The sequence below is a fragment of the Monodelphis domestica genome, chromosome 3 (assembly GCF_027887165.1).
Source record: "Monodelphis domestica isolate mMonDom1 chromosome 3, mMonDom1.pri, whole genome shotgun sequence".
NCBI classification, from domain to species: domain Eukaryota; kingdom Metazoa; phylum Chordata; class Mammalia; order Didelphimorphia; family Didelphidae; genus Monodelphis; species Monodelphis domestica.
In genome coordinates this window covers 168,241,421-168,254,517 of record NC_077229.1, presented here as the reverse complement: position 1 = coordinate 168,254,517, position 13,097 = coordinate 168,241,421, and the positions used below count along the sequence as shown (strand labels likewise).

Genomic DNA, 13,097 nt, shown 5'->3' with positions numbered 1-13,097 from the left:
AGGGAAGGCAAGAGACTATCCACCCAGAAGATTTTCCATTGATATCTTTAAAAGCTATATCTCTATATTTGGAAATTATACCAGCCTGACTGTACAACTGTCCTCATGGACTCAGGTCCCCAGGGACTCAGGTCCCTAGACCTGAGCCCTCAACCCCTGAAGGGAATTTAAGTTGAAATAGAAATAGGGACTTCCTACTTTTCCATCTTCCCTAAACCTATAAATCCCAAATCTCCTAACAATAAATAGATCTTATCCATTTAGAAGAACTGAACATCTCATTCGTCATTGTACTAAGGGGGTCAAGATAATATTCATCTAGGGAAGGAAACTGAAACCAGAAACTGAAGGGGATTTCCTCTTTACCTTTCAGCTCTGGACATTGATCCAACTTCACTTTTTCTGGGGCAGACCTGCCCCAGGTCTGGGGACCTGAGTCCCTAAGGCCCATTGTGGAGTCAGGCAGGTGTAATTTCCTAATAAATAGAGATATAGCTTTTGAAGATATCAATGGAAAATCTTCTGGGTGGATAGTCTCTTGCCTTCCCCCAAAAAGGCAAAAAGTCTCTATCCACCACTATTGAGGAAAGGTGACTAATCTAAGTTCTTCAGATCAATGAGGGATTATAGCAGGTTAAGCTCAAAGAGATGATCTTCCCCCTTTCAGTTCAGAAGGGATAAGAACTCCTTCTCAACTGTCCATCTACTTTTCTTGACTAGAGGTTCTAATCTCATCCCCCATTGTCAGCCAAAGTTCCATTTTCTTCCTGCATGAGGTTTCCTTGTAAATCAAATCCTTGCAGTGCAGTCTGTACCTCTCTCATCCACAAGTGCCAGATATGGAGTCAGGAAGACTCATCTTCATAAGTTCAAATATGGTCTCAGACACTTACTATATAACCTTGGATAAATCACTTAACCCTAATGGTCTCAGTTTCTTAATCTGTAAAATGAGCTGGAAAAGGATCTAGCAAACTACTCCAGTATCTTCACCAAGAAAACATCAAAAGGGGTCATGAAGAGTCCAATAGAACTGAAAAATGACTCACAGAAGTGTGGCACAATTAGGGATCTTCCTCAGGGATCAAAATTAGACACCACTATTAATTCCTCAGACAACAAATATTTATTAAGTGCCTACAATTTGCCAGGCACTTTAGGAATAATAAAAAAATATATACAGTTCCTGCCCTCAAGGACCTTATAATCTAATGGAGAAATGATTTGTTAGTGTTTGTACTTCTACAGTATATTCACAACTAAAATTAACATTTGACCAACAAGAATACTGCTAAAAATAATGTTAGTAGATATCACCCTCTTTTTCTGTCCCCATCCCATTAGAAGCAAGCTCCTCTTTGAAATGGCTCATTCTTCTCCCTACCCTTTCTGACCTTGGTGGTAACAACCCAGTTTTGGTATTGGGGTATCACAAAGTCTCTGATCCCCCTTATATGATGTCATGTTTCCAAGGCATCTCCCACACAGGACTTGTGTTTCATGGCCTTTACCTTTCCCACAACTAAATTTGTCTTTAAAAATTGATTTTAGAAGGTAATTCATTCTACCAAGCCCCAGGTGCCCGAACTGCTAATTATAGCTCTGTTAAATTCATACTTATGAAATTGAATAGTTCAGCTAGAAAATGGTCTTCATTTTCTTCACTGAATATCTTTTATTTTTAAGTACTCTCTCCCTTGGGTTAATTTTTCTGGAAAAATTGACTGACATGAGATGACTTTTAACCCCATTATTAAAGCCCATGTAACTAAAGAAAAATGTTTGTAGTATTATTATGCAGAAGATTAAGTGTGCCTAAATCAAAAATTATAAGTAAAGATCTCTGTGACTAGCCCACAGGAAACTAAATCTCCTATTGATGAATATGGGAAATAGCAAAATGTTTTTCTCTCTAAAATGTTAACTAATTAAAACAAAATTTTAAGTTGAATTTTGGAAATGTTAAAGTCATATTTTAAATTGCTTCAGGAAATTATCATATATATATCTGAAAGTATATGTTTTAGGCATCACAAAGTCTACTTGTTTCATGAGTCACTGTGCCCAAAAAAGCTCATCATGACATTGTGGTCAACCTTCATATGATGAATCGCAATATTGGGAAAATCCGAAATTGAACTAAACTTTACTTATACAATATATGGTTCTATTGCTGAACACAAACCTGTTCATTTTCATGTCAACCTGTTCAGTGCAAAAAGAAATTCCTGATGGGGGTAGAAGAGAACAGAAGGAAGAAGAATGTGTGTCTGAGTTTGTCAACATATGAAATCCATTCCTTTTTGCAACACACTCAGTATTAGCTTAAGGAATCAGGACCTGAGAAAGGAAGTGCCCAGGGTCAAACAAAGCTAGTAAGGATTGGAGACAGAATTAGACCCTAGACCTCTTGCTCTAGGTTCAGTACTCTCCCCGCTTATCCTCTCAATCTCCATGGTCCTTTAGGTCTCAAGGCTGAAGTAACTCTCCCATCAAAGTCTATTGCCATAGATCCTCCTAACTGGTGGAAATTGATGACTCAGTGTTCCTCACCTGTGTATGGAGCAGAGTTGTCAAAGCTTGGGAAGGCAAAGAACCTGGTCTTTCCAGCTTCCATCTTTGAGAGAGAAAAGACTTATGATTCCCAATTCTCTTCAGAGAGAATCCCCACAAGGAAAAGAAAGAAGCTGGCACATAAAGGAGAGGGCACCTCTGGACTCTTAGTCATGTCATATTGGCTTCTTTCCAAAGTCTTTCTCTATCTTCAAGGACTTCTCCCTAAAGAATCTCTGAAACTACATGTCTCTTGCCCCAAAGTTAGAAGCCAGAAAACTAGGATCTCTCTTCTCTCAACCTCTCCCAATTCTACCTATCACAAAAGCCAAGAGTATTAAATAATCAATATCTACCAATGAGAAGTCTTATGTAAATGGTCTTTGAGCAGAAGGTTACACAAGTAAAGAGGTTTAATAGAGACTAGATACCACATTTTCTGAATACTCCAATATCTTTCTAAAATGTATCTGCCTTAGAAGGAAATTATTAGAGCGAAGTAGACTCTACCCCTTGAACTCAGCCATGCCAATTAGTTCCAGGTCTGAAATATACCAAGATAGAGGAAATTTGTAAGAGGCTATATATATTTTTTATATAATATATATATATGTGTATGTACATATATATATATCACTAGTACAATATTACCATTATACATATTTAGGTTTGGAGGGTTCACTGCCAATATAGGCAATTGGTGGCATAGTGGATAGAGTTCTGGACTTGAAATCAGAAAGAACTGAGTTTAAATTTAGTCTTAGACATTTTCTAGCTGAGTGTCCCTGAGCAAATCATATCACTTTTTTTTTTAGAACATTTTCCCAGGGTTACATGATTCATGATTTCCACCTCACCCCTCCCAGAGCTGACAAACAAATCCATTAGGTTATACATGTATCATTATTCAAAACCTATTTCCATATTATTGATATTTGCACTAGGGTGATCATTTAAAATCTACATCCCCAATCACGTCCCCATTGAACCATGTGATCAAGGAAATGTTTTTTTCTTCTGTGTTTCTACTCCCACAGTTCTTTCTTTGGATGTGGATAGCATTCTTTCTTATAAGTCCTCAGAATTGTCCTGGATCATTGCATTGCTGCTAGTAGAGAAGTCCATTACATTCGATTGTACCACAATGTATCAGTCTCTGTATACAATGTTCTCCTGGTTCTGCTCCTTTCACTCTGCATCAATTCCTGGAAATCTTTCCAGTTCACATGGAATTCCTCCAGTTCATTATTCCCTTTAGCATAATAGTATTCCATCACCAACAGATACCACAATTTGTTCAGCTATTCCCCAATTGAAGGGCATCCCCTCATTTTCCAATTTTTTTTGCCACCACAAAGAACACAGCTATAAATATTTTTGTACTAAGTTTTTTTTTTCCTTATCATCTCTTTGGTGTACCCAGCAGCGGTAAAGTCATATCACTTTAACTGATAGAAAGTTCTTAGGCTGATAATTATATTCAACCTGTGCCCAAGATTATCTCAGTCCTCTTGGAACAAGCTATATGTCACCAGAAATGTAAGTAAAATAACTCTAAGGTGCCATCTCACATCCATCAAATTGGCAAATATGACAAAAGGAAGATGTAGTTGAAGTGGAAGGGATGCTGGGAACACAAGACACTATTGTGGAACTGTCAAACAGTCTAACAGTAATGGCAATGGAAAACAATTTGAAATCATACAAAATAATGGACTATCCTTTTCATCCTCTTTAACCCAATAATCACACATTGGCATCAAAGACAGAAAAGATACTGGATGGCTAGATGGCTCAGTGGATTGAGAGCCAAGCTTAGAGATGGGAGGTTCTTGTTTCAGATCAGACCTCAGATACTTCCCAGTTGTGTTTTTTTTTAACATATGATTCACTTTATTGTGAATCAGTCTTAGCTTAATCCCCATTGCCTAACCCTTGCTGCTCTTCTGCCTTGAAATGAATATACAATATTGATTCTAAAACAGAAGATAAGGTTTTAAAAAAGGAAAGAAAGAAAAGAGGTCACATAAACATCAAAATATTCAGAATAGTCATCATTTTTAGTAGTAAAAGGCAAACATAAGGAAAGAAAAAAGTGGATGCTAATCATTTAAGGAAAAGTTAATACAATTGTGATACACAGAAGTAATGGAATATAATTGTAATCAAAAAAAGATAAATATACAGAATTCGGAGAAACACAGAGACAACTGTCCAAATGATGCAGAGCAAAAAACAGCAGAATCAGAATAATATTGGCAATGACTAAACAATGTAAATTTAAATATCAATTAAAGATTGTTCCTCATAGCTAGTCTTGGTTCCAGAGAACATATTATAGGCATTCCCAGGTGTCCCTCATTCTTAAAATGTATTCCATTGACACTGCCATCCCTTCAAATGATCACTTTTACTCTTTCATAGCCAAACTCCTTGAAAATTCATCTGAAATTATTGACTCTATTTTCTCATTTCTCACTTCATAACTCCTTGTAATTTAGATTCCAATTATTGTAACAACAGTAGCTTTCTGAGCTATGCTATATAGTATATCTAGTAAAGGAAGACTGAACAGTCTTGAACTGCCATTTCCCACTAATGACAGGCTAACACATTAACCATTCTATGCCTCAGTTTCTCCATTTGAAAATTAGAGATAATTAGGCCTGCCTCCTTAAGAGGTCCAGATAAATACAAAAATGTAGAAGTAGCTGAGCTCTTCAGTAAAAACAAACAAACAAACAAACAAAAAACAAATGGACAAAATCAGTAGAGAAATTAGTACTATTACTTACCTGTCTACTGGTGATTGGATTACAACACACTGTAGCTTCCACAAGTCAGAATGAACTCCTCTGTTAAATAAAAAAAATGCAAATTTTAGCTTATCAACAACTAATATTAATGAATGGTAAGAAATACTGATTGTTCTTGGTTTTGCTTGCAAGATTACAGGATTTTTGTTGTTGTTGGGTTGTATCAGTCATGTCTGACCCTTCATGACCACATTTGGGGTTTTCTTGGCAAAGATATTGGGTGGTTTGCCATTTCCTTCTCCGTCTTATTTTACAGATGAGGAAACTAAGGCCAAAAGGGTTGTGACTTGCTCAGGGTCACATAGCTAGTAAATGTCCAAGGCCAGACTTGAAATCTTCCTGACTCTGGTACTCTATCCACTGAGCCACTTGCTTCTCCAATAATGATAGAATATTTAGAATCAGTTCTTCCACTTCCAAATTCCCAACTCATCTCCTGATTCATACAGAAGATTTAAAAGAATTCCTCCTTCAGTGGGACCTGCAAAATTAAGCCAATGCTAATAAAGCAGGCGTTAGATTTCCTCAGAAAAAAAGTCAAAGTACATACAATGAAAGCAGTGGCACAACTAGAAATCCCAGGACATGCAATGACTAGAAGGGGAGAAGGAAGATTATCAAACTAGAACAAAGAGAATGGTGCTTTGGATAGATAATTCTGAATCATTTATAGTATATAAAAGCCCAAATGGGGGCTCTTTAGTTGTTAAGACACACAAACACATGTGTGTATATTTGTCTTTTTACCATATAGCCCATGTCACATTTCTATGATGATTATAATTGGGATAGGGATGGCATCTAGTTGTTACATACAGGAAAAAAATAAACAAAATAAAAATATTGAAAAATTAAAGGCAACAAAAATGAAATCTAAGGAAGGGAGTAGAGAAAACAATAGCATATCCAAAATTTTAAATTCCTTTAATTAGAAATTAATTAAAGGAGACACAAGGAATCTAAGCAGCACAAAAGACAACAGCAAAAACAATTCAATACAAATAAAAAACTTTACTATAGAGTCCTGAGAAATCAAAAAAATCAGAGGTACAAAATAGCCCCTAAAGAAGGAAATTGAAAATTCTGGTCATTGATGTGGACACAAGAAACAAATACAATTTGAATCAAATGAAAAGCAGAAAGTTTGTTTATGATTCATATACTATACAATAGAATCACTACTTCAGTGGAGGTTATTGAAACTCTGTAAAGTGAAAAGCAGTGGTTCAAATGCATTACAATGCTTTATAAATAAATAACAAGGTCCCTTATTAGTTTGCTCTCATATATAAACCTGATAACTCCTTTCTCAATATAAGGTATCAATCTATTAACAAAAACTGAGAATATCAAATATAAGCTAATTTTGTATTGTATAATTTATGCAAAACAGTCATAACTTATACAATTTAAAAATTCTATTTTTTTTAAAACAATATATTGTCTGAGAAGCAAAAAGGATGTACTAAAAACAGTGGCAACAACAACCTAGAGTTGTTCAAAGCAACTTACTATAAATTCAGTAATAAAGAAGCTATTTTGATAGCCCCGTAACATTTAAACTTTGTTAACCATGCAAAGTCTTAAACTCTGTTCTGCACTCAGTATTAATATCCATGTGCAAAACTAGTTTCTATTTAAAACACAAATAATGTAAAGGACAATTGATAGAAACTTTTTCAAAAAGACAGTTTAAGCTCTTTCTTGTTCTGCCTACTCTTAAATCCATTCTAATATTGCCTTAATAGAACTAAAGGCAGTCAAATCAATACATCTTATTAACCACTTAATGAGCATAGGTGTTATCAAGTTATGTGGCAACACAAAAAATCACATTTAATAGCTCCTATTTTCTGATTCTCTCCAGTGATAGAAAATGTCATCTGAATTCAATACATGTACAATTTTTAATGTATTCCAAGGAAAGATAGAAACTGAAGGCTTCAAGCTTGAATCCAGAGATTACATTGAATAATATATGAAGGTGATGCATATAAAAACCTTGTTCTCCCCTAGGCAAGTCACAGTGTATAGAAAGAAATAAGGAGTAAGCTATAGCTAAATGTTATAAGAAATCTGTTGGTTTCCTAACATCAAAGCTGAATGGGACAAACATGTTAAAAGTCATTAGCACCTACAATATATGGGTCTTAGTGTATTGTTTTTGATCTATAAAATAAACAATAGCATTTAGAAATCATCTTAACAAAAGTCTTTTACAATATTACCAAATACAGGGTCTGAAACTATGAAGAAACTATAGAGTAACATGTCCTTACCAAAAAGGAGAAAGAACTAATGAACATTCTGAAAGAATGTGTTAAGCAGGTCAAAAATCCAGATCTACTTTGGGGACAAGCAGATCTCACTATTGCCAAGAAACTGTAAAGGTTGGATGGAATCAAAAGGCTTTCCATTGCTGATATTGGCATGAACTCAATCAGCAGTAAGTATTTCAACAAAGGACTAAACAAATAGATGGGTATGGTGGATTTGTTGGTGGAAATAGAGCAGTTTGTGATGGCAATTGAGTATCATATCAACATCATCAGAAATTATAGGAAAGTTATCCTTAAAATGCCCTGACTTAAAAGTTGATTATAAGAAGTGTTGCTTATACAAGGAGATGAGAAAGATTATATAATACATCAGTGCAAGGTGTCAAAGTGCGTACCTACTGAATACCTACAAAGATATTATCTGATTGCTACAATTACCCATTGGAAACTTGTTAGCTTTCATGAAATGAGAATGACAAATCCCTGTACTAACAATATAGACTTGCAAATTTCCTGAAGAACTCAATCAATAAATTGTATCACAATGAGCCATTACCTGAGAACAAACTTTTGGCCATGATTTCCCAGATGTATCATTCATTTATTTAAAAAAATGTTTTTAAATAAATGTCACTATATCAAATAATCATAGCAACTATGCAAAATATATTGTTGCACAAAGTGAAAAGTTCTCAAATGCAGAGATTCAGAAGAGGAAGGGGCACCACAATGTACATAGAATGCTGGACTTGGAATCAATATGACCTGAGTTCAAATCCTGCCTCGTAGCACCTTCCTAGCTGTATGACCTTGGGTAAGTTGCTAAACTTCTTTTGGCCTCAGTCCCCTCTACTGTAAAATGGAGATAATAATAGCATCTACCTTGTAAAGTCCTTAGCACAGTGCCTGACACATAGCAGGTGCTATATAAATGGTATTTATTATTATTATTATTATTATTATTATTATTCCTCCAAAATTTTAAAGCATAGCAACAAGCTCTGTGCTAAACACTAGAATTAAAAACATATGCATACACTGTCTTCAAGTAGTTAACTTTCCTTTAAAAAAAACACTTTATCTTCTTCCTTAGAACTGATACTGAGTATTAGTTCCAAGTCAGAGGAGCTATAAGGGATAGGCAACTGAGTTTCAGTAGCTTGCCCAGAGTCACACAAAAAAGAAGTATCTAAATCCAAATTTGAACCTAGGACCTCCTGTCTCCAGGTCTGACTCTCAATCCAATGAGCCACCTAGCTGTCCCTGAGATTACTTTCTAATGATGTTAGACATCACATAAAAGAAATCTAAATGCTGGCAAAGGGGATAAAAGAAGGCACCCTAGTCAAAAGAGATTCAACAAAATTCCTAGAGGCAGGAGGAGCCTACAAAAGAATGATGATTTGACTGGCCTGGGTGCTTTCCTTTAAATGGAAACTTGAGGAGAATCCAGACAATCAGAGGAAGGGGTTTCAGGAGTATGAACTTCCAGGATGAAGAATTTGTTGCGGTGTGGTAGAGAGTCAAGAGAAGATTCTAGAGAAGATTGTAGTACATCCTTTTTAAAAAAATTATAAAATACTATTACTTTATTCACCTGTGGACTCATAGAACACTAAATAATGTATATTTGTGGCCATATATATGTGTGTATATATATGTAATATATATATTTATTTATTTGTTACATTAAAGTTCTCATGTTATCTCCCTACCTCATTCTCTCCCTCTCCACATTAGAGAAGCCATCATTCAAGGACAAAATATATAGATATAAATAAAACTGTCTCACATATTTCTATTTATCAGTTCTTTCTCTGGAAGTACATAAATAAATCATTCTTCAAACAGTATTTCAGTTGCTATATATAAAGCTTTCTTGGTTCTACTCTTTTCACCATTCACAATTTCATGTAGGTTCTATTTTTTTTATTACCCTGCCCATCATTTCTTATGGCACAGCAGTATTTCATCAAAAACCATATGCTACAGCTTGTTTAGTCATTCTCCAACTGATAGGCATCCTTTTAATCTCCAGTTCTTTGCCATCACAAAGAGAACAGATATAAATATTTTAGAACATATAGGTTCTTTTCCCTTTTCTCTGTTCATCTTAGGAAATAAATCTAATAGTGGTATGCTGGGTCAAACGGTATACTACAGTTTTATAACTCTTTGAGCATAATTCCAGGTTACTCTCCAAAATGGTTGGATCAGTTCACAGTTCTACCAACATTGTATAAGCGATCATATTTTCCAACATTTGTCATTTTGACCTTTTATCATATTAGTCAATCTGATAGGTATGAGATATCGCAGAGTTGTTTTGATGTGTATTTCTTTAATCAATAATGATTTTAAACATATGTTTAATAGCATGATGATGAATTGTTCCAGGACTGTGAGATAATCCTAATAATAGTAACAAGTAGTTATCATGGGATCCTGCACTTAATAAAAGTTGACTGATTGATTGATTACCAATATAATATAAAGCATATAGAAATGGAGAGAGTTGTGACAGTATAAGACAATGTCATTGCTTCCTGAAACTTCAAAAGGTCATCCTTAATATCTGACTTCTTAATCAATGAAAATTTTGCAAGAGAAACTGTTCACCATATCACTGCAAGTTGCAAAAACTTAGCACCCGCAAATTACTTAGACACAATTAAATGGACAAAAATCCACATTAGATGCTTGCCATCCTTTATAAACTAACAGATGATAAATCTCTGAACTATAAATAAAAATCCAAAAATATCCTTGAGAATTTGACAGATGAGCTGTGCAGTAACTGCAACATCATCATGGAAAAACTTCTACCTGTTTGCTGGGTCATTACAGACTCAAAAATTTGAATAAGAACATTTTTTAATTTAAAAAATTTATCTTAATTTTATTCCAATAGCAAATTTACACATAAGTTTTACAAAGTTATATGATTCATGTTGTCTCCCTCCCCTTTACCCTCCCCCCTTCCAGAGTTGATAAACAATTCAATCTGGGTCATACATATATTATCACTCAAAATATATTTCTATATTATTCATTTTTATAAGAGAATAATTTTATAAAACCAAAACCCTAAATCTTATTCCCAAATAAAGAAGTCATAAATCATATGTTTTTATCTGCATTTCTTTTCCAACAGTTATTTCTCTTAGATGCATAGCATTCTTTTTCGTAAATCCCTCAGAATTATCCTGGATCATTTTATTGCTGTTAGTAGCAAAGTCTAACACATTTGATTGTTCCACAATATTGCTGTTACCCTGTACGATGTTCTCCTGGTTCTCCTCATTTCACTCTGTATCAGTTCACCTAGGTCTTTCCAGCTCTTTCTGAAATCATCATATTCATCATTCCTTCGAATAAGAACATTTTAAAAGGTCTAGAAGTCTTGAGGGACAGGGCAAATGGCAAGGTTTAGCCATCAGTAGAGTGTATCCTGAGTCAAATGACAGTATCCAAGGGTCTGAAGGGCATAGAAGCAGGGCACATCAAGGTTGAAGGGACTTTCAAGTGTCATGATGATTCTCTGTCTTGACAGAATTGTAGCTGTTGGATTCCTTATGAGTAGTTATATTGACTCTTCAGGGGGGTCATCTGAAGGGTTCTGGACTACCACCATGGAAGTGAAGCAGTAGTTTTAGTTTTATTTTAGTGGTTTTAGCTTCTCTCCCAAAGGAGTAGGAATGAGTGTCCAGACAAGAAGGAAGGAGAAAAAAAGTATTGACAGGAAGGTTCCAGCCAGAAGGGCTTCTGCTAGAGGCTATTTGGACCTAGGCATTGACTGTGGGGTCTAGATGGCCTCAGTTAGGGGAAGGTGGTAAGGGAAAGAGGGCATCTCAACTTGCGACAATAAATAAAAAGGCATAAATGCATGATACCTGTCCTCTTAAGACTAGAAAAGGCAAATATGAACAATACAAAGCAGCATGAAATTAAGGGCTAATTTGTGTGTGTGATTTTATTGCTATACAGATCTCCCTAATGAAGAAATTCCCTCTTCCAATGTGGACCTGCATTCCTGTAATGTACAGTTTTAGATAGATTCCTGAAAGGAAATGAGAAACTTAGTGTCACAGGCATCACCTAAGTTAGGTGATCTATAAGGGTCCTAGAGATAAATGAGAGAAGCAGGATTTAATCCCAGGTATTCCTGGCTCCAAGGTTGGCTCTATAGATTAGTCCATGCTGACTTTCATGTCATAAAGACTGGTATAATTGATTTCAAATCTATATGAAATCAATATCCATTAAGTGTGAGACACTACTGCTAGGCATGCAAAGGCAAAAATAAACACAATCCCTGATTTCAAGGAGTTTATATTATAATGGAGTAAGGGGAGAAAAAATTTGCACAGATAAATATTAATACAAAATATAAATGAAGTACATGAAAGATAATTTGGAGGATGTAGGGGGTGGTGGAGCCCTGGCATTTGGAGGAATAGAGAAAAGAGAAAAGCAGTAGGAATTACTTGAGCGAGCCTTGCAGGAAGTAAGGAATTCTAAGAAGCAAGGGTAAAGAGGGAAAGCATTTTATACAAGGAAAACACAGCCTGGACCCAGACCCAGGAGTTAGAGGCAGAATATGCAATATCTAGGGAAGAACAAGTAAGCCAATTTTCCTGAAACACAGAGTTCATAATAAGGGTGATAATATGAAATGTCTGGAAAAACAGGTAAGAGTCAAATTGTGGGAGGCTTTAAATACTAGGGGGGGGGGGAAAGGTTCCCTACTTTATCCTAGTGGCAAGTGGAAAGCTTCTTGAATAGGGAAGCAATATGATTATTATGGGAAGTTTTTAATTTCCTTTTATCATTTGGGACTCAGGGCCATCCCTCCTGCAAATTTTGGTTAACTAAAAATCTGTCAATATTAGCCTCACCTGACCAAAACCTGTCTCATGGGATATAGAAATTCACTTTGAACTTGAACGGTTCCTTAGATAAGAAGCCAAAGGAAGATTCTCAACTGTCCTTGACTCCTGGGTGTTGTATAAATCCACCTCCTCAGTCAGCCTATTTTTAAATCCTCTAACTGTAGTTTAATCTGTAATGTGACTTAATTTACCAATAGTTTGTTTGACAAGATTTGTTTCCTTTGGGGGAGATATTGAGATGATGACTGTTTAAGTTAGTTCAACTTTTGCAACCTTGAAGGATAGGATATCGATCTATCTTCACTTCAACTTTTATGGCCTAGAGGAATGTACAAGAGTGCAATACATAAAAGGATTATTTCTGTAACTCTGACACAATTTTGCCCAGATGAAGCCTTGTTAGTCTTAATTGGGGTTCAGGTTTTCTTTGAGGCTTGAACCTAAGGTTGAACATAATAATAAAGCCTAGGTTTTTATTCCTCTGATTTGTGTTTTGGTAAATATATATTTGGCAGCAGTTACCACATGAACTCAGAGAAATTATTTTTCCTGTTAAC

The 13,097-nt window shown here is 35.4% G+C and overlaps 1 protein-coding gene across 2 annotated transcripts in view; it reads right to left on the bottom strand.

Moving 5' to 3' along the window:
- NCALD (neurocalcin delta) overlaps positions 1 to 13,097 on the bottom strand; it is a 569,529-nt gene that overhangs the window by 401,592 nt on the left and 154,840 nt on the right. For both annotated transcript variants that reach the window (XM_056823245.1, XM_007488170.3), the window contains exon 2: positions 5,349 to 5,408. The gene's annotated coding sequence lies outside the window, so the exon portion shown is untranslated. The remainder of the gene's footprint in view (positions 1 to 5,348; positions 5,409 to 13,097) is intronic.